This window comes from Triticum aestivum, chromosome 2A, assembly GCF_018294505.1.
Source record: "Triticum aestivum cultivar Chinese Spring chromosome 2A, IWGSC CS RefSeq v2.1, whole genome shotgun sequence".
In the NCBI taxonomy this organism is placed as follows: Eukaryota; Viridiplantae; Streptophyta; class Magnoliopsida; order Poales; family Poaceae; genus Triticum; species Triticum aestivum.
The window spans coordinates 459093753-459117222 of NC_057797.1; positions in this window are offsets into that span (position 1 = coordinate 459093753).

Genomic DNA, 23470 nt, shown 5'->3' on the forward strand with positions numbered 1-23470 from the left:
AGGGCTGCTTATTTCTTTAACAGCCTGGCCCAGTTCCTGCATTGAAATCACTAGATTGAATATTTAACAATGGGGATATAAAACGGATGGGCAAGATGTGACACTCATCCAGCTTGGAGGATTGTACATGGAAAATCCACCCTTTGGGTCGATGCGGAGAAAATCCTCCTCTTCTCCCTTGTACAAAGCGGACAAGGTCTTTATTAGAGCCGCAGCCGAATCCGGCCCCTTACGGCCATAGCGGGTGGTGTCGTCCTCCCTGTTGAAGTCCCACATGGGTGGCCTCTATACTGTAGCGGCTGCACCCCTCGCATGATGCATGCGGCCATGACCCCGATCATGGTCAATCCAGAATGAGCTAGCAATCTTATTCGGCCCATCAGGTAAATAACGTCCCGGTCACTTTCCCTCTGAGGACTCCGTGGACGCCAGCATAGGCGTTTCTTTAAGGGAGCACTATCGAATTCAGGGAGGCTAATCCAGACGGGATCCGGCAGCGGGACGTCTTCTATATAAAACCATTCCGAGGGCTAGTCTTCGGACGCCTTCTTTGGGGTTCCGGACAGATATCCGGTCCCGGCGATGCGCCACACTTCGGCTCCGCCCACTTGATACATTGACCCCTTCTTGGAATGGGGCACGAGGCAGAATAGCTCTTTCCACAGCCCGAAATGAGCCTCAACATGCAAGAATAGCTCGCAGAGGGCTACAAAGCCCGCGATATGCAATACGGAGGCAGGCGTGAGATTATGTAGCTGGAGGCCGTAGAACTCCAGCAGCCCCCAGAGAAATGGATGGATTGGAAATCCGAGCCCCCTTATTAAATAAGGGACGAGGCACACCCGCTCTCCTTTGGACGGATTAGGGGCACTCTCTACTTGCTCTCCGCCATTATAGACGGCAAGACCGGCTCGAACCGGGACCATATAGGCCGGGGGGAGAAATCCCTTGGTCTGGAGCGTCACTAGCTCGTTATGCAGGATGGAGCATCTCTCCCAATATCCAGGCTTAGGGCTGGAAGGGCGAGGGGAGGAGTTGCGATGGCTGGCCATGGTGGAATGGACCTTTGTCGGATGCGCTCTAATGAACACTCGCGAAGGGGAGAAGGTGTGGTTTGGATCTAAATCCTTGTCCCCTTAAATAGGGCAGCTCATTTACGTGGCTAGGGGTGTGGATGTAAAAACACTCAGACTTTTCATATTCGTTTGACACATGGGAAGCGGTCATTATTGGGCGTAGAAGCCAAGGAGCGCAACATCTACAAGAAACCGGAATTTATTCAACAGGTACACGGAATTTGGGGGAGAACCCGCCTTGCAATGCCGAAGACAATCTGCGCACCGGACTCATCGTCATTGAAACCTGGTTCGGGGGCTATTGAGGGAGTCCTGGATAAGGGGGTGTTCGGATAGCCAGACTATACCTTCAGCCGGACTCCTGGACTATGAAGATACAAGATTGAAGACTTCGTCCCGTGTCCAGAAGGGACTTTCCTTGGCGTGGAAGGCAAGCTTGGCGATACGGATATGCAGATCTCCTACCACTGTAACCGACTTTGTGTAACCCTAACCCTCTCCGGTGTCTATATAAACCGGAGGGTTTTAGTCTGTAGGACATCATATTCAAACACAATCATACGATAGGCTAGCTTCTAGGGTTTAGCCTCTCTGATCTCGTGGTAGATCTACTCTTGCACTACCCATATCATCAATATTAATCAAGTAGGACGTAGGGTTTTACCTCCATCGAGAGGGCCCGAACCTGGGTAAAACTTCGTGTCCCTTGCCTCATGTTACCATCTGGCCTAGACGCACAGTTCGGGACCCCCTACTCGAGATCCGCCGGTTTTGACACCGACAGGAAGCATTCCACATAAAAAATTCTGTTTTTATCATTTACCTACTCGAGGACGAGCAGGAATTAAGCATGGGAATGCTGATATGTGTCCAACATATCTATAATTTTTGATTGTTCAATGCTATTATATTATCAACCGTGGATGTTTTATATGCATTCATATGGTATTTTATATGATTTTTGGGACTAACCTATTAACCTAGATCCCAGTGCCAGTTTCTATTTTTTCCTTGTTTTAGAGTATCGCAGAAAAGGAAAATCAAACGGAGTACAATTGACCTGAAACTTCACAGAACTTATTTTTGGAACGGAAGCAATCCAGAAGACTTGGAGTGTACATAAGGGAAGCAACAAGGAAGGCACGAGGCAGGGGGCGCGCCCACCCCCCTAGGCGCGCCCTCCACCCTCGTGGGCCCCTCGTGGCTCCCCTGATGTATTTCTTCCGCCTACAAATATCCATATACCCTAAAACTATCAAAGACGACAATAGATCGGGAGTTCCGCCGCCAGAAGCCTCCGTAGCCACCAAAAACCAATCTAGACCCGTTCTGGCACCCTACCGGAGGGGGCAATCCCTCTCCGGTGGCCATCTTCATCATCCCGGTGCTCTCCATGACGAGGAGGGAGTAGTTCTCCCTCGGGGCTGAGGGTATGTACCAGTAGCTATGTGTTTGATCTCTCTCTCTCTCTCGTGTTCTTGAGGTGGTACGATCTTGATGTATCACGAGCTTTGCTATTATAGTTGGATCTTATGATGTTTCTCCCCCTCTACTCTCTTGTAATGGATTGAATTTTCCCTTTGAAGTTATCTTTTCGGATTGAGTCTTTAAGGATTTGAGAACACTTGATGTATGTATTGCGTGGGATACCCATGGTGACAATGGGGTATTCTATTTGATCCACTTGATGTATGTTTTGGTGATCAACTTGCGGGTTCCGTGACCTTGGGAATCTATGCATAGGGGTTGGCACACGTTTTCGTATTGACTCTCCAGTAGAAACTTTGGGGCAATCTTTGAGGTACTATGTGTTGGTTGAATAGATGAATCTGAGATTGTGTGATGCATATTGTATTATCATACCCGCGGATACTTGTGGTGACATTGGAGTATCTAGGTGACATTAGGGTTTTGGTTGATTTGCGTCTTAAGGTGTTATTCTAGTACGAACTCTAGGGCTGTTTGTGACACTTATAGGAATAGCCCAATGGATTGATCGGAAAGAATAGATTTGAGGTGGTTTCGTACCCTACCATAATCTCTTCGTTTGTTCTCCGCTATTAGTGACTTTGGAGTGACTCTTTGTTGCATGTTGAGGGATAGTTATGTGATCCAATTATGTTATTATTGTTGAGAGGACTTGCACTAGTGAAAGTATGAATGCTAGGTCTTGTTTCAACACATTGCAATACTGTTTATGCCCACTTTTATCATTAGTTACCTTGCTGTTTTTATATTTTCATATTAGAAAAACCATTATCTACTATCCATATTGCACTTGTATCACTATGTCTTCGCCGAACTAGTGCACCTATACAATTTACCATTGTATTGGGTGTGTTGGGGGACACAAGATACTCTTTGTTATTTGGTTGCAGGATTGATTGAGAGAGACCATCTTCATCCTATGCCTCCCACGGATTGATAAACCTTAGCTCATCCACTTGAGGGAAATTTGCTACTGTCCTACAAACCTCTGCACTTGGAGGCCCAACAACGTCTACAAGAAGAAGGTTGTGTAGTAGACATCAGTCAACACCGGTTAACCCATTTCCCAGCAGGGCCTTGACCTTTGCAATGGTAGGGGCAAGCTTTGCACGTTCAGCAGTGGTCAACTTTTCAGGAAGATGATGCTTTTGGTTGAGCCGCTGAATGCGATAACCCGACAGTGGATTTTCGTCAGTCGGAGAAGTATCTTTGCAATAGAACCATGTTTGGTTCCAGTCTTTAGGGTGACTCAGCAGGTGAGCGTAGGGGAAGATAGCACCCCTTCTCCATTGAATTGATACCCCCCCCCCCAAGTTATAAGCTGGGTCCATTGGTAAATTCATTTTGCCGGTTCAGATAAAAATATTCTCTGAAGAGTTCAACACTGGGTTCCTCTTGAAGGTATACTTCGCAGAAGACTTGAAACTTATAGATCTTTGACACGGAGTTGGGTCCAATGTCTTAAGGATGCAATTGAAAGAAGTGCAGAACATCTCGAAAAAATTTAGATCCCGGTGGTGAGAAGCCCCGGTTCATATGATCAGTAAAAACAATTATCTCACCATCCTGGGGCTGAGGTTTTTTCTCATTTTGCTTGGGAGTGCGCCAATGCAGAATGTCTTTTGCTGGTAAGAAGCCGATTTCGACAAAGTCCTTGAGCGTGTTTTTGGTGATGAAAGAAGGGACCTAATTGCATGAAGTGACTGTCTTCGGCATTGTGAAGGAAGAAGTCTAAAAGAAAGAAAATTCCCAGTTTAAGTTGCTTCATTAAGCCGGAAATAAACGTTGCAGTATATATTCAGATTGGCGGCTTAAACGGGGCCTAATGACATATGACTAAATTATGATTGGTGGTGTAAGCCGCCATGACAGCAATGGTATTCAAGATCTATCAAGACCGAATTCTACTAAGTGTTGAAGCAAACAGGTTTAACAGATTGATGCTAGGATTTCGGATATGCGACACTTCGGATAATGAAAAATATTTTTGACTTAAATTACAATGCTCGAGCAGTTCATGTGATTCAGATTGATTTTCTTACACGAAGGAGATGGTCTAATGACAAAGACAAGTATCATGACTACCTCCGTACAGGAGGAGTGCTAAGTTTGAATTAAAGTTACAACCTACAGCGAAGAACAAGGATGAACTCCGACAAACTTGCAGGAAACCCTAATGAGATCTAAAGGAAAGGGAAGGAGGAAAACTTACCTGGGCTGTTAAGCAGCGGAGGCGCGGGACCAAGCTCTGGACAGATCATGTTGATGCAGCGGGCGTTGTAGATGCAGTAGCGGAGGTCGAGAACGGTGGCGGAGCTCGGGAGCTAGAGTGATGCGAGGAAGAAGAAAGAGAGGAAGAGTCAAGGGGGGAGAAAGGAAAGGGACCCTTGGCCCTATTTATAAGGATGGAAGGATAAGTGGCATCTACGGGAGTCAAGGAGACCAAAAAATGGAAATGTGACAACGGAAACGCATCGATTAACGGGATGGTTATTAAAGATAAGGATCTGTTAGGATATGCTGAGTATTGTGCAAAATTAATGATAGATGATGTCATGGCGGGTTTCCGTAATTCCAGGAGATGACGTCATGGCAGGTTACAATATCTCGTGAGAACAAACAAAGAAGGATTTTTTTCTAAGTGTTTGAAGATTGACATGAACAAGTTGAAATCAACCTGGGGCCTAATGTTGGGGATATGACTATTGGGTATGACGTGCCCAGGAGGGGCCGGGTTATCCCAATGGCGGTTCATCAAGACGAAGCCTATGAAGATGTTAAGATGGCAGATCATGAAGCAGACTTGTTAAACGGCCAAAGCCCAAAGGCGGCTTAAAGCCCATAAGTGTAAACCGCCATATATGTATAACTTGTATTGTAAGGCAAGTATAATTAGTCACCAGGCTAGACACATTGTTGATGAGCCAGTTGGCACTCTATAAGCCGTTGGGCATCAACCTATGTATATAATGGGATGACCCGGCGGTGGCTTAGGGCAAGAGAAAACAGATGGAAAGCTAGGTCAAGCGTATTCGCTCCCTGGTAATCGAGACATAAGCAATACCACCTCAAACTAGATTAGGCCTTTACCTTCATCACAAGGGGCCGAACCAGTATAAACTCCTTGTGTCCTTTGTCCCATTTAACCCCTTAAAGCTAACCCTATTGCGATGGCTCCTTGACTAAGTCCTTCTGCTAGGACATCTGCCGTGACAATTCCACGACATAGGGCTCTGGCGGACCTGTTCTGCCAGGGAAACATCCCTCTGAAAGGGGGAAATCGTCACCATCGTCATCACCACCGATCCTCTCATTGGGAGCGGGTCAGTCTCCATCAACATCTTCACCAGTACCATCTCCTCTCAAACCCTAGTTCATCTCTTGTATCCGATCTTTGTCTCAAAACCTCAGATTGGTACCTGTGGGTTGCTAGTAGTGTTGATTACTCCTTGTAGTTGATGCTAGTTGGTTTATTTGGTGGAAGATTATATGTTCAGATCCTTTATGCACATTAATACCCCTCTGATTATGAACATGAATATGATTTGAGTAGTTACGTTTGTTCCTGAGGACATGGGAGAAGTCTTGTTATAAGTAGTCATGTGAATTTGGTATTCGTTCGATATTTTGATGAGATGTATGTTGTCTTTCCTCTAGTGGTCTTATGTGAACGCCAACTACATGAAACTTCACCATTGTTTGGGCCTAGGGGAAGGCATTGGGGAGTAATAAGTAGATGATGGGTTGCTAGAGTGACAGAAGCTTAAACCCTAGTTTATGCGTTTCTTCGTAAGGGGCTGATTTGGATCCATATGTTTCATGTTATGGTTAGGTTTACCTTAATTCTTATTTCGTAGTTGCGGATGCTTGCGAGGGGGTTAATCATAAGTGGGATGCTTGTCCAAGGAAGGGCAGTATCCAAGCACCAGTCCACTCACATATCAAATTGTCAAAGTAACGAACGCGAATCATATGAGCATGATGAAAACTAGCTTGACGATAATTCCCATGTGTCCTCGGGAGCGCTTTCCTTTATATAAGAGTTTTTCCAGGCTTGTCCTTTGCTACAAAAAGGATTGGGCCACCTTGCTGCACCTTGTTTACTTTTGTTACTTGTTACCCATTATGAATTACCTTATCACAAAACTATATGTTACCGATAATTTCAGTGCTTGCAGAGAATACCTTACTGAAAACTGCTTGTCATTTCCTTCTGCTCCTCGTTGGCTTCGACACTCTTACTTATCTAAAGGACTACGATAGATCCCCTATACTTGTGGGTCATTAGGGTCAAGCTTATCAGAATCATTTTCTGAATGACAAACGAACAAACATCTTCAAAATTAGAAATAATGTTAATTTGTAGAAGGAGTGGTAGAAGGCGGTTGTTGTACCTCAATGGGTGTGGATCCAATAACAAGTTTGGAGTATTTGTCAGACAATTCGGAGTATTTGTCAGACAAGTAGCCCACCACTGTCAGTTTCGGCGCAGAAATGACATTGATTCTTCTTGGACCTTCTTGATCAACTACAAGTAATCTCTTAAGTGCAGGTGTGCCCTCAATGACCATACCGTGGTACACATCTTGTGATGTCTTCCTGCCGCACCAGCAACACACATAAATAGTTCAGAGAGTCATGGAGGTGATGTGAAAGGTACTCAACCCATTGATCGCCTGAAGACGGAGGTACTCGAGTGCAGTACAACCACGGAGCAGGCGCTCCATGTCACCATTTGAGATGTAGACGGCAACGAGCTCGAGGTGCTTCAGTCATGGTAGAATAAGAGCGGGCACGTCATTAAGGGGGGATGGCAGTTCCTGAACTTGGCGACGCGCAGCATGGGCACGAGGTGGAGTGCGGACGTTGGCAGCGACCGCATATGCCCATCATCAAAAGTGAGCTCCTCGAGCTGATCTAGGGCGGGGGATCGGAACCAGTCATCAAGCTTGGCTTGGTCCTTGCCGTTGGAACAGAACTTGCCCATTCTAAGGCCTCTGGTTGGGCCAAGGTGACTGCCAAGGATCTTGGAGAATGCATCCAAGCTTTTGCGATAGCCATGGCAGAGCTCGTGGGTGTCGATGAGGTCGAGAGGGCTGTACTTCCATAGGGGGCGCCACCGCTGGGAAAGGACGGTTGTCCGCGCCCCATATTTGATTGGGAGGAGGGAGATGATGACTGTCAACATATCATCGGAGAGGTTGCTGATGAAGTCTAGGCTTGCTGGAGTCGCTTGTGGTTCTAGCTCGCCCCACCTCCGCTTGTTGGCAGCCCCATTCTCCACCTCTGGAGTCTCCTTGTCAGCGGCGCTTTCTGATAGGTGGGAGTACAGGGAATATTTAGTTAAAACATGGCAATAGAAATGTGTATTGGTAACTAGAAGTTATTAGGTAGTAATATAGTAAGAAAAGGGAATAACAATTGGTTGCTTAAATACTACACAATTCATTTGATATTGCTGGGTAAGTCAACATGCAAATAGTTGCAAAGAAAACTTACTTCGAACAAAGTCTGGACGGATGATATCGTTGGGGAAGTTACCATATATCTCATGACCAGGCCCTTTTATGTGCAGTGCAATTCTAGTGCCAGCTTGCAATTCATAAAACTTAGCAATTTCTCTCCAAAATCTAGTGCCAAAATAGGGGTCAACACGTTCATCAAGTCTTACAGTAGCAACGGTTGTAAATCCATGGTCTGTGTGTTGTATGACATCCCTGCGGTCTTGATTTATGTAAAGGGAAAGATTGTGCACTATAGATTCTGTTGCATAGCAAGGGACGCACTGCAGAAAATGGTAGGATTGTTAAAGAAAATATGGTAACATGCAAATATGGGCCCAAATTGAAAGAACTGTACAACAGTCGAAATGAAAGGACAAAAAATTATAATTAAACAAATAGGGTAAACATGATGTCATGGAAATATGAGAGTAATCGAAAGAATAATACATCATTAGTTTGCCTAATATAAAAAGAAGAGGATAAAAATCCCCTTTGACGTATATGGTGTATGTGGCACCTTTTATCCAAATGTAGTAATATTTAGAATATGTTCAGGAAAGTAGGCCATGCCAACCGATTTAGGGTGAGATTGAACATACCGCGCGCATCCTCAAGTCATCTGGTACGCTGAGATGGAATGTCTGGCGGCGGCCGCAAGGTCCTGATGTGTCCGCGCACTGTACACTCTATGAATGGAAGAAAACCCTCAAGTCAGCTCGAATAAAACTGAATTCACGGCGATTTCGGTCGGGTGATTAAAGGAGGCAGATGAACTGGGATAAGAGATGAGATAATATATCATTAAATTAGTTACCTAGTTGTCCATGAGAAAGAACCCTCAGTACAGTAGATTCCCCAACCGAGCGGAGCAGTAAGAGGAAGTGGAGAAATGTTGTGGGCTTTGCCGGCAGCCTGCAGCGGCAGGCATCGAGCTAAGTGTTTACCGCCGCGATAGGCGGTGCCATGCATAGATGCGGAGGAGCTTGTGCGGGTGTGAATGGGGACCGGAGGGGGTGGCGGGTCGGGTGAGGGTTTTTGTGATGTGGGGATGGTGAGTGTTTTCTTTTTTCTTTTTTGAATTGGGTGGTGAGGGTTTTCCGTCCCACAAAGAATTTTGGAGGTGACGGTTTGCTAGAGCCAACCGTGTGTGGTTGACGCAACAGGCAAAATGAAAGTCATTGCACATAGTTCCAATTTTGGGAACCGCGTGTGATTGACATACTACCTCTGTCCTGGTTTATTGGTCCCCTTTGTAATTTGGACCAAATATTTAACTAAGAAATGTTTATGCACGTTGCCAAAAATTATATCATTGAACACTATGCTCAAATACCCATCCAACGATATAATTTTTGCTGGCCTGCACTAACATTTTGTCAGTTAAACCTTTGGTCAAAATTTAACACAAATTACAAAGGGAGGCAGTAAACCAAGACGGAGGTAGATTCCATCAACTGAACTGATTGCATCCATATCCCACGGTTAGACATAAGTAAACATAGATTAAACATACTTAGACATAGATAATAAGCGTACACGTACACAAGCATAGTTCGACCATAAGTACATAGTTGAACCGTCATTAAGCATACTCAAGCGTACATAGTTCAATCCCACATCTCATCTCAGATGTCGGCACGATCCTGAAGCTTCTCCAGGTACTTGGCGTACGCGTCGTCACTAAAAAAAAGACACATCCGTGACATTTTGGGCCGAATGGATTTTTTCTGTCATACATATGACACTTCTATGACGATAATTGTGACAAAACCCGATATCATCATAGATGTGGTGGGCTCCTACTTCTATGACAAAAAATCATGACAGAAAATGGGCTTTTCGTCCTGGGCGGGCCGGAGACGCAGCTGCATGACATTCTTTGGGCCGTCCATGGCGGAAAAAACCATGGTAGAAGCGAGGGGGAGGAAAATTTCGGGGAGTTCCCGGTTACAATGGGAGGTCGGGGGCCGAGCGATGCGCGTTTCGCTCGTACACGTACGCGCATGTGTGCGAGGCATTGGCTCTAACTGAACCCGAGCGAGGCGTTGGGCTCTAACTGAACCCGAGCAATTGCACTGCAGGCTACGCGTTACTGAACCCGAGCGATTGATTGATGGCTGTTAACTAAACCCGATCGAGCGATTCCTTCTCTACTGCTGCTAACTGAAGCCGATCGATTGGATGAACAGTGAGCGTTGCGGGGAGGGTTGGACGAACAGTGAGTGGTGGCATTGCCTCTGGATGAATAGGACCCCGTGGTGTGGTGGAGGGCTGGATGAACAGTAGACGGTGGAGGGGTGCCCATGGAGGGGTGGTTGAACAGGACCCCGTGGTGTGGGGGCTGGATGAACAGTAGACGGTGGAGGGGTGCTCATGGAGGAGTGGTTGAATAGTAGCCGGTGGAGTAGCATGCGGTGGAGGCTGGATGAACAGGAGCCCATGGAGGCTGGAGGAGGTCGACGGTGGAGATGAACAGTATCCCGTGGAGTCCCATTTTGCGGTACGCCACACCCCTCTCGATGAACAGGACCCCCGTTTCGACCGTAGCGCTCCAACACAAGTCCGTTTTGTCTGTTTTGCGGTACGCCACACCCCTCCCGATCAATAGGACCCCCGTTTCGACTGTAGGAGGTCTGTTTCGTCCGTTTTGCGGTACACCAGACCCCTCCCGATGAATAGGATCCCGTTTCAAACGTGGCCAGTCGAACACAAGGTCGTTTCCTCCGTTGTGCGGTACGCCAGGCCTCGTTTCCATCGCCTGTTTCGTCCAAGCCCTCCCCATGAACATGACCACGCATTCCGTTCCGACCCAACCGGTTGGCTCCCATGCGTTCCGTTGCCTCCCGATGAACACGACGCATTCTATTGCCTCCCCATGAACACGATGCATTCCGTTGCCTCCCATGAACACGACGACGACGTTGTTTCTTCGTTCCGACCCAGCCATGTCAACTAGCCCCGGCCGTACGTATGCGCGAGTAGGCGTTCGAGACCCCGCCCGTATGTACACATACGTGGCCGTATTTTCTTTCTTGCACCCTGGCCGCTGTACGTACGTGTACATGCTACGTGCGTGCCTCTACTACGACACGTGCGTGCCTCTACATCCACCAGTATATATGTACGTACACGTACGCGACCAGAATGACAATGCTACATACGCTTCGACCAGGTGGGTCCCGACTGTCAGGCACTTCCTTGCGTGTGAAGATGTAGCTGGTGCGTCCCAGCAGTCAGGGGGCAAATTGTTTTATTTTATTTTTGCCCGGACGCACTTCCTTGCGTGCAAAGGTGTAGCTGGTGGGTCCTAGCAGTCAGGGGGAAACGTTTTTTTCGCAAAATACGGTGGCCCGTCCGGTGGGTCCCCGCTGTCAGGTGGAGGAATAATTATTTTGCGCGTAATAAGGAGGCACTTCCTTGTTGCGGCCGTCGAACCAGCTGTCAGCGTCTCCACGCACAGTACTCTTCCGATGGAAGTCGGTCGTTGACCACATTGACCACACCGCGCCGAGAGCACCACGGCGGTGGACGACGGCGAGGCCTAGGAAGGGGACGACACGGAGGTAGGGAAGACGTGACAGTTGTCTCCCACACGGAGGGGAGTACGACTGTATGAGGGTTTACTGGTTCGTCTGTCGTCGCCGGAGAATAACAGCAGGTGTGGGTGAGTAGAGGGATGGCTAGGCCAGCGATGAGAGTACGGTGGGGCGGTGAGGCCTGCGCGGCAGCACAGCCGGCTGCGGGGAGGAGGGAGGGAGCAGTCCCATCGGCGCTTGTTTGAGCGGCTGGAGCAGGAAGAGTAGAGATTGAAGAAGCACAACGGCCGTTGGATGGACATCCAACAGTCAGTGCTTGTGTGTCAACCTTTTTTTAGGAAAGCCTCAAATCTGTGGAAAACAGCATACAACCCATCTGCCATTATTTCTAATAATTTACATCCCATTTGCTAATTCTTAAAGTTTTTTTGGAGCCCATATTCTTTTTGTTAGCATTACAGCCCATATTGTGGCCACAGTTAAAAAATTATACGAAATTTTGCATATTTCGGTGCGGTCCGAATTGTTTTTAATCCTGAAATTTCGACTCACATTCAAACTGATTTTAAAAATAAATGTATATCAATATAAAATCCAACAAATTCTCCACGCATAAAATTAATGTAATTTAAAATCTTGAAATGGAAAAAAAGATATTTGAAACTAATTGTCGGTTTGATGTGTTTTAAAAATGTACAGCCCGTTTCTCATTACTGATAGGCCATTTTCTCGGCCAGCCAAATGAAAGCTCTCCTCGTCTTGAAAGATTTGCAGCCCAACAGGCCTGACAAAGCGACTTACTTGGCAAATCACAAAAAATTTGGGTTGTGGCCGTGGACCCAGCTGTCAGCCTCTCCACGTACAGTACTCTTCCGATGGAAGTCGTTCCTTGACCATGCTGACCATGCCGCGCGGAGAGCACCATGGCGGTGGACGACGGTGAGGCCTAGGAAGGGGACGACGCGGAGCCGGGGAAGACGCGGCAGTGGAAGCCCGCGCGGAGAGGAGTACGAGGGTTCACTGGTTCGGCTGTGGTGTGAGGCTGCCGTCGCCGCAGGGCCTGGCCAGCGGTGGGAATAGTAGGGGCGGTGAGGCCTTTGCGGCAGCACAGCCGGCCACGGGAGGCAGGAGCATGCGGCACGACCGGCGCTGCTTTGGTCGGCTGGAGCAAGAAGACCAGAGGTTGAAGAAGCACTACGGCCGTTGTATGGACATCGTACGGTCACTGGAGCTAGAATCGTTCATATTGACTAAGTTGACAAAGCCCTTCGTCCCCGTCAACTTAGTAGGCCCACAAGTTAGCCTCCCACCAAGGTGGGTCCCAGCTAGCTGGGGGAGTATTCAATTTTTTTGTGCGTAATAAGGACGCACTTCCGGTGGGTCCGAGCTGTCAGCGGGGGGAACATTTTTTTCACGAAATACGGTGGCCCGTTCAATGGGTCCCAGCAGTCAGGGGGAAACGATTTTTTGCAAAATACTGGTGGCCCGTCCGGTGGGTCCCCGCTGTCGGGTGGAGGAATAATTATTTTCCGCGTAATAAGGAGGAACTTCCTTGCGGCTGCCGTGGACCCAGCTATCAGCCTCTCCATGTACAGTACTCTTTCGATGGAAGTCGGTCGTTGACCACATTGACCATGCCGCGCCAAGAGCACCACGGCGGTGGACGACGGCGAGGCCGAGGAAGGGGACGACACGGAGCCGGGCAAGATGCGGCAGTGGATGCCCACGTGGAGAGGAGTACGAGCGTTCACTGGTTCGGCTACGGTGTGAGGCTGCCGTCGCCGCAGAATAATAGGGGGTGTGGGTGAGTGGAGGGATGGCCGGGCCAGTGGTGGGAGTAGTATGGGGGTGGTGAGGCCTCCATGGTAGCACAGCCGGCCATGGGAGGCAGGAGCAGGCGGCACGAACGGCGCTGCTTCGGTCGGCTGGAACAAGAAGACAAGAGGTTGAAGAAGCACTATGGCCGTTGGATGGACATCATATGGTCACTGGAGTATTGACTAAGTTGACAAAGCCCTCCATCCCCGTCAACTTAGTAGGCCCACAAGTCAGCCCAACAATATGGTGGGTCCCAGCTAGCAGGGGCATTCATTTTTTGGGCGTAATAATGAGGCACTTCCTTGCGTGCGAAGATATAGCCGGTGGGTCCGACCTGTCAGCGGGGGGAACGTTTTTTCGCAAAATACAGAGGCCCTTCCTGTGAGTCCTAGTTGTCAGGTGAAGGAATCATTATTTTGCGCGTAATAAGGAGGCATTTCCTTGCCTGCGACCGTGGACCCAGCTTTCAGCCTCTCCACGTACAATCCACTTCCGATGGATGTCGTTCATTGACCACGTTGACCAGGCCGCGCCGAGAGCACCAGGGCGGTGGACGACGACGAGGCCGAGGAAGGGAACGACACGGAGCCAGGGAATACTCGGCAGTTGTTTCCCACACGGAGGAGTACGAGGGTTTACTGGTTCGTCTGTCGTCGCCGGAGAATAACAACATGTGTGGGTGAGTAGAGGGATGGCTAGGCCAGCGATGGGAGTACGGTGGGGCCGTGAGTCCTGCGCGGCAGCATAGCCGGCCACGGGAGGAGGGAGCGGGCAGTCCCGCTGGCGCTTGGTTGAGCGGCTGGAGCATGAAGAGCAGAGATTGAAGAAGCATGACGGCCGTTGGATGGACATCCAACAGTCACTGCTCTCGTGTGTTGACTAAGTTGACAGGGCGTTGCGTGTGCATCAACCTTTTTTTTATGAAAGCATACGCGTCAACTTGTAGTAGGCGCACAAGTCAGCCTCAAATCTGTGGAAATCAGCATACAGTCCATATGCCATTATATCTAATAATGTACAACCCATTTGCTAATTCTTAAGAATTTTTTGGAGCCCATCTTCTTTTTGTTAGCATTACACCCCGTATTGTGGCCACGGTTAAAAAGTATACGAAATTTTGCATATTTTGGTGTGGTCAACTATTTTTAATCCAGAAATATCGATTCACATTCAAACTATTTTGAAAAATAATTTATATAAATATAAAATCCAAATAATTGTCCATGCATAAAAATCAATGGAATTTAAGATCTTGTAATGAAAAAAATTGAAACTAATTCCCGGTTTGATGTCTTTTAAAAATGTACAGCCTATTTCTGGGCAAACCGAATGAAACTCTCCTCGTCTTGAAAGATTTGCAGCCTAGCAGGGCCGATAAAGCAAGTAGGCCTTGTTTGGGTATTTCTTTTAAAAAATAGAACTGGGCTAGCCATTTTCAGCAAGAAAAAACACAACTCGGCTCATGATGTGGTAAACATAAATAAAACCCTGGCTAGACGGGCCACAGCCCCCGCACAACCCCGTTGTTACCCTGATCCGTCGCTAAAACTAGTATAAATAACAACTGCTTGTTCCTCAAAAAAATGCGCGACTTGCTGGGTCCCTGGTGTCAGCCGCTCGTAGTGTAATTCTCTCGTTTATTGACTACATTGACAATGGCGTGAGCCCCAGATGTCCAACCATTAGGAGGAACCATATTTTTGGGCTTGTACTATAGAGGCACTTGCTTGCGTAATGCCATGAAATTGGTGGGTCCCTACTGTCATCCTCTCCATGTACAGTCATCTCCTTGTTCCTCTCGATTGTTGACGACGTTGACAATGCAAGAGGGCAGCGCACCATGCACGGCGAACGAACCAAGGCCGCAAGGCGGAGGACGACAACGAGACCTCGGACGGAACAAACAGGAGCCGTTGAAGATGCACCGGTCCAGTCGCAGGCGGAGGGGAGTACGAGGGTTGACTGGTTCGGGCGCGGGTGCATGTTGGGGATGACGTCGCCGGAGAATAACAGGACGTGTAGGGGAATAGAGGGAGGGACTGGCCAACGTTGGAGGGTACGTACGGTAGGGTGGCGGAGGCGCAGCCAGCCATGGGAGGCGGGAGCAGGCGGAGCCGATGAGGTGGTTTGGTTTGGGCGGCTGGAGGAAGAAGAAGACAAGAGATAGAAGATACACGACAGATGTTGGATGTCAATCCAACGGCTGGTAGGCAGAATCGTTTGTTGACTGGCTAGTAAGTTGACACCACCTTGGATAGGCTATTTCCTCGCGGGTCCCAAATGTCAGAATCCAAATCTGTCATGGTCATGCAGCCTTTCCTATGAAAATTTACAGCCCATTTGATGTGCTAGTTCGAAATAAGTTTGTGGGTGCTGGTGGGGGCCAATCACTTAGCTTCTGTAATGCACAGTGAGCTCAAGCAGCCGGCGAGAGTGATGTTATTTCCCTTGGTTGGGATTTGTTACAATATTTCACTCTAAATTAAACGAATGGCAAGCCATTTGCCTTGTTTCAAAGAAAATATGACAGTCACAGCCGAGTTGAAAAGGGCAGGAACATCTAACTCTAGCTTGCAAACTGTACAAAAGCACGAGGGTAATTGTTCATCAGGTTTACAAAAAACCAGATTGAAAAGGGCAACAACATCTAACTCCAGCACTATTTTCGACAGTCACAGTCAAATGGATCGGTCAAGTCCATAGAATGAACATCCCGGGTCGTAAAATTTACTAGATTATGACCACAATATGATGTAAATAGAAGCCCGACACATTTAGAAGCTCTTTTGCCCACCTGAAACTCCTTTTTTTGCTCTTCGACATACCAATCCGTCAATTCAGTAAATATATGGGCTTTTGAATTGATTTTACTATTTACTAGTGTGGATGGGCTGTTTTGTCTTGGGCCCAGAGAAACAATTACTACTAGTACAGTGGAGACACTCTACAGCTACCCAGAAAAACAATTACTACTAGTACAGTGGAGACACTCTACCACTTCTGGCTCCTCCTAGGTCATTGAAATGTCTCCCTCTACTGAATGTCGTTATACTTTTGTTCACCGACATGCGGGCCATGCAGCGCGCGGGCCCAAATGCCATCCACCAAATTAGAAGGTAGTATGCAGGCGGAGAGTCACCCCGGTCGTAGCGCGGCAGTAATGAGCCGTCGTATCACAAAACCCCACCTCCTTGCAGTCTAAGTTTGACAGACGAAGCAACAATCATTTCACTCTTCGCTGAATCCCCTTCTCCCTCACCGTCTTCAAGAAAGGCAACACTTGCATCTGCCACTGTTCTTCTCTCTGAACGAAGGGAAGGTAAGCGGATCCGTGATGTTGCTATATTTTCGTTCAGAGAAAAAAAGAACTTTTGCAAAGCAGTAACCGATCCTCACTCTCTTTTTTGTTTCATTGTCATTGCGATTGTGTTTTCCTTTCAGTGGTCTCCTAGTATTCGTCAGTTTCATGATGGACCAAGGAGAACCAGGCAAAGATCTGCCGATATTGGAGCAGACGTGGGAGGCTGATCCCCACGAGACAGAGAGCTCCAAGAAGATGGAGGCAACCACCGAGCTGACCCCAGATACACTCACGGCTACTACTGAGATGGTCAATGCCCCGTTTGAGGTTACAACCCCCATGGCACTGCAGGAGCAGTTTTCCCCCTTCGAGGATGCCCCCCCCCCCCCCCCCGCTGAGCTGTCCAAGGTGATTTCCTTCTTTGCCGATATCGATTGTGGTTTTTCATCTAAGTATGTGGTGATTTTTTTAGAAAAGGAAGTATGTGGTGATTAATAATGCAAAATTGTATTAGCTTCGATGCCATGCTATACATAGTGGTTTAAATAACTTGTGTTTCTTATACTGAAAACTAATTCAGAATTTATTTCTGTTTCAATTAGAGCCCTGATGCAGACACGGATTGTGTGGTTGTACATGTCACTCGCTATGAGGTGGACGACCTGAATATACGCACTGGAAAAACAGAGTTCTTAGGCTGTTGGATCCTGGAAGCCATTTGCGGTTATACCAATGAAGAGTTGTATTCCAGCCTCACTGTTGTCAGGCGTGTTGTCCAGGGTGTACTGAAGCACAAGAAGTTCAAAGCTACTCCTTCGTTTGTGAGGCATATTGTTCTTGTCAAGCTTACGCAGGAAGATGACATGGCATGCCTCCATAAACAAGTTTATCAGTGGCAAGGCCACAAGGTTGTCTTCATGAAGGTTCACAGGATTGAGCTGCTACAGGACGTCCTCGATGATGTTCATGGCAAGGTCCGTCTTGTGTCCAGCCCAAATTAGATCGAGGCATGAAATAGTTGCCCCAGCTAGTGTTTAATAGTAGTTTGGATTGTGTCTAATTATCCGAACCTTGCCTGTTATCGACCCCTCTGGGGCTAGTACTCTGTTTGAATCCGTCTATGGGAACTACTGCTACTTTTGTGTGCCCATGAATCATGTGAGAACCATCGTAATTCTTGCCGAAACAGATGCGTCCTCACTAGTTTTTTCATGAATATGGCATGGTAAGACATAAGTTGTCACGATTTATCATACGAGCAGTGTGTGTTTTGATGAAATAGAGCACTCGTTCGAGAACCGTGCGCCGACGTATACATAAGTACTTGTAAACACTGTTGGTGCTACCCCACTTGTAAGCAATTGTGCAAAACACAGCACATTGGCTCAAGTCGCTTCAACACTAGGCTATCGATCAGCAAACAATCAACAATTTGTTATCTGACATATAAGCAACTATGTATCTTGTTACACTGGTTCATGCAGTTAATTGAGGCCACAATGTAATAAATTTCAAACGTTCACACGCTAGTCCAGTGCTCATGTGGAACACTCACATTAAACTCGTCTTCATAAAAAACTTGAAAAGCATAAGTTAAGCAATTTTATACATCTCAATGATTCCTAGAACATAACAACATATACTAGTTCACAGCAAAAGACAAAGTTGTGAGAAGGTTTACAAATCAGGAAAAAACAAGCAAGGCTTCTCTGAGCAAAGGGCCTCCTGGCACGCTTAAATTTCTTGGAGTTCACTCTGGTTTTTTCTTGTTGCCACCATTCAGGGTTAGGTTCTCTCATTCCAGAATAACCAATTATAATTGTGGTCTCAGCTGGAATGTTGAACTGAACCATGCAGTGTACTGACCAGCTGAAATGCTTGTGCATTCCACTAAATTTAAGCACCGCTATTTGCAGAAATAAGCAGACCACAATGCCTCTTGTCCGCGCACCTGTCCAAAAAACCGCCGTGCAGTCGTGCCAGCTAGTCCTCGGTCCATGGATGAACTGGTAGAAAGTGCATTCAGACTAGGATGCAGTTGTTTTCGCTCATCTCTGCACTGCAATCAAGAAGTAAAACATACGAATCAGCTTCTTTTAGATTACGTTGGTCATCTACCTTAGTTACTACCAATGTAGGGATACCTTGAGGACGGGAGGTTAGACGACGACAACGAGGGATAGCCATCTCATTTTGTGCAGTTGTACTAAAACTGAAGTGTGTGCTTTTGATTGCGCGGATAGAAACGATACGGAGACAGACATCCCGAAACAATATGGAGACAGACATCCCTGTTTGCGCAAATACGAAATACGGTTATTTAAACAGTGACAGATATTACTACTTTCCCCCGTTTCCTCTTAGAACCAAGTCATAGATTCCTGCTACAGCTTTCCCACTTTCTTCCCTGTTTGAACCAACGCTTTGAGTCGACTGTATGAACTAGCTTTACTTCTAATAATAGTAGAAGTCTAGGTGGCTTTGGAACAGCGGACGGAAGTAGAAAAGGATCCACACGAAGGTAGCTGGGGCAGTAGAGCAAGGCAGGTTTTGACGGAATATATACCTGAGGGTCGTCGGCATGTGGCAAAGACGGCGTCGGGAGGCCGCATCTTGGCCACAATACCGCAGGGAGGAAGAAGGGGTCGGAGGCCCTCCCGAGCCGGCGCTCTCTCGGAGAGAACGTCACGGCCGTCGATCGGGATGCACGGGCAGACGTTGGTCTCCTCCCTCGCCGCCTACGACAGCGTGAACGATGCACCTACACCCCTGCCCCGGTTGAGGTTGTCCGGTCGGATTTGTGACCAGCCGTGAGCTGAGAGAGTGTGTGGCCACCTATGTGTTGCTTAGATCTGGAGAGCATGAGAGAGTGAACGAGAGGAACCCTAGTAAAGCAAGCGCTAAGGCTCCTGCTTTTATATATAGTGGAGTGATTTTGTTGTACCAGCTTCAAAAAATGCGCTCCTACGTGTACCCGCGAGTGGGTGTGAGAGAACTAATGCGTGCGTGCACCGCTTCTCTTCGTGAGAGTACAATATACTATGCCCAAAGAACGTTCGCCGCAAGAGTAATAGTATAAGTGTGTGACGTGTGAGCTAAAATAAAATGTGCACGCCGTCTTTTGTTTTTTAGAAGTTCTGAGGGTAGGGTGTGAAGAGCACATATGTGCGTGACGTCTACCCGCAGATAGACGGTGGGTGCGACGTGTGAGTCTGCGAGAGGACTCGGGAGAGTCGTGACTCATGAGGGTGCATGTGCGTGAGAGAGAGGGGGCATGTATCAATGCAATGCATGTGTCCATAAATCATTATCCGACAAACGTTCGCCACAAGCCTTTTCCTGACGAACACTGTAAGAACTGTTAGATCGGCATCCTACAGTGTCAGTTTTGCCATGTCATTTAACAGAGCAGCCACTCCTCCTACACACAAATCTTCCACGTGGGTGTTAGCAATTGCCGTATGCTCCCTCCGTTCCGAAATGCAGTGCATATAGCTTTATTGAAAATTCGAACCTCGCAAACTTTTACGCAGTTTTCGTGTACCAAATTGCACATGTAGTATACCATGTATATATCATTTCATTCATCTTCGAGAGGTAACTATAAAGATGGGTGAGGAGTCTACAAAGAAAGACCATCGTATCACCCGCAGCAATTTTAAGCATCCTTTAGTGTCGAGGAATATCATAGGAACTCTATACGATATGATTTTTATAGGATTTTTTTCCTTTAGAGCCAATTGGTTCATAGGAATAGATTCATATACTCCACATTTCAAAGGAAATAAACATGATATCATTTCTATAGCTTTAGAGCCACTTTGTTCATATGAATGGATTCCTATACTCCCTTAATTTCAAAGGAAAATAAACATTAGCATATATTCAATAGAAAAGTTCCTACGATATGAACCAAATTACATCTCTTTTCTAATCCCTCCTCATAGGAATTGAGATACATGTCATCTCTAGATTCAATAGAAAAGTTCCTATGATGTGAACCAAATGACATCTCTTTTCCAATCCCTACTCATAGGAATTGAGATGCTCCATGTCATCTCTTTCCCTACAACTTCCATGTATACATCTTCTATTCCTAAATAGATAGTACAACCCACTAGTAGCTTTTTTCCGAAACATGCAACTATGGCACAAGAACTATATAGTGTGCCAATAACTTTGAAAGATGGTCGCTGGATGAAGCTAACCCGACAGTGCAGAGATAGGCAAATCCGAGCACTACTGGCCATTGGATATCATCAACATTCCACCAGATCTGCCACATGTACAATTTAGAAGACTCCATGGTTGAACTTAAGCATAATGCACAAACCTCAAAACACAACCACTTCTCCTTTGTTCTAGAATCTTCTGTATCATAATTGATTGTTTTTTCTAAATGAATTGCCATTATTTGTTTTTTACTTTATGATTTACAATGCACAACCCCATGAATCTTAACATTTTTATAAAACTAATTGATTTTGAATGAGATGAACTACAAGAACTAAACAAACATCTACATCATGCATATATGACTCAAAGCTTTACATGCTATAGTGTGTATTTATTCATAATTTGGTTTCGAAATCTCATGCGTTCAATACATGTGTACCTTACTAGTTTTGAGTAGAGTAGCAAATTTCACGCGGCCCCGGGTATATCAAAATGCAGGGCCCATGCATCATTGCCTTTCGATTGAACCTACGTCCACAATTGTTTGTACGTACTATATCTCCACTGGTCCCCGAACCCAAAATGCTGCCTCGTTCCCGTAAAACCAAGCGGCCCACACATATTTAAGGTGTCGACTCGAACCCGTTTACTACGACGTGGCCCAGCACGCCGTAGTACTCCTACAAACCCTATCACTGCACTCATCATCGGTTTTCCTCAAGAGGACGAGGGAGAAGCCGATTTGTAGTGGAGGCGCTTTCAAAAAAAGGATCTATAGTGGAGACCCCTACCCTAGGTGCCCTAGGTAGCTGACGCACGCATCATTGTTTTCTCTTATCTTTATGCTCTTGCACCCTAGAGTGAAATGATGGTTGCTTCGTCCGTCCAGCTTAATGCGGGAAAGGTGGGGCTTTGTGATTTGACCCCTCATCGCTCATTTTCTACTACTGCGGCGCTACGACCGGGGTGCCTCCAATTCCAACCGCTGCTTCAAACTGTAATTTGGTGCATCGTACGTGGAACAAGACGGTGGATGAGCCACATGTCGGCCAAAGGGGTCCTGTTAAGTGTGTCGCCATTTCGTGTGCGGACTGGCCCTGCTTGAGTTGCTACGCCAACACGATAGGAGCAGCCTACCATTTGGTTTTGCTCCTTGGTGAATACCGACTATATTGATCTAAAAAGATACGTGCTGAACTACCCTCTCCATCTTGGTTTTTTTATTTTTAGGCGTCTCGGTTTATAGGGCCTGCACCTAGTTCTAGGTCATCCATTTGACTAACTAAATATGAGTTACTATGTCACAAAAAGTATATCATTGGATTCTTAAGCAGATGTAGTTGTATTTAAAAGTTGAGGACGGGGCTTTTCCTACGCGGTGGGCGGGGCAGTTCCGCCTAGTCGGCTCGACAGAGACGCGAGAAGACGAGGGAGTAGGCTGCTACAAACGTAGGGCTGTGTGATTTGACAGCGAGTTACTGCTGGGCAGGTGGGGCCCCGTGATTTGACTTGCCATTATCATTTTAACTGCAGCGCTACGACCGGAGTGAGTCTCCCAATTTCTAACCACCTCCATTACGAAGAAAGATATAGAGAGGAGTAAAAAAAAATACACTTATAGCTAACCTTATAGCCAACCTTGTTGTAGTATGAGTGACTAAGTGATGACTATGTATGACATGCCAACATCAGATAGCCTAACGCACCGTGTTAAATCTCCAAGGGCGCGAGCGACGCGACGGTCATGGTAGGCGCGACTATGATACGGGCTGCTGACATGTAACACCCCGGATGTAACTTTCCCTATTTGTACTCCAACTCTTGCCGTTTCCGGCGTTAAGTTATATTTATTTCCTCGGGTTTGGGTCTTTGTCTCCATGTGTTGTTATCGTTGTCATGCATCTCATATCATGTCATCATGTGCATTACATTTGCATACGTGTTCGTGTCATGCATTCGAGCATTTTCCCCGTTGTCCGTTTTGCATTCCGGCGCTTCGTTCTCCTCCGGTGGTCATTTCTACCTTTCTTTCGTGTGTGGGGATTAAACATTTCCGGATTGGACCGAGATTTGCCAAGCGGCCTTGGTTTACTACCGGCAGACCGCCTGTCAAGTTTCGTACCATTTGGACTTCGTTTGATACTCCAACGGTTAACCGAGGGACCGAAAAGGCCTCGTGTGTGTTGCAGCCCAACACCCCTCCAATTTGGCCCAAAACCTACCTAACTCTGCTCCATCATCTAGAGCGTTCGATCACGATCGCGTGGCCGAAAACCGCACCTCATTTGGACTCTCCTAGCTCCCTCTATGCCTATTTAAAGGCCCTCCAATTTTCGGATCTCCTCCTACCTCCGAAACCCTAAAAATCCCCTCGCGCGCACCGAACATGTCCGTTCCGGCCGGACGCCCCGCCGCCGCCGCCCCGGACCAATAGGCAAGCGCCACATGGCCTCCCGCCACCGTCCACCGCGTCGGCCCGCCCAGGCCCATCGTGGGCCCTCTCCGCCGCCACCCGGGCAGCGCGCCCCGCGCCTCTCCCTCCACCGCCGCCCGCGCCAAGCCGCCGCCTCC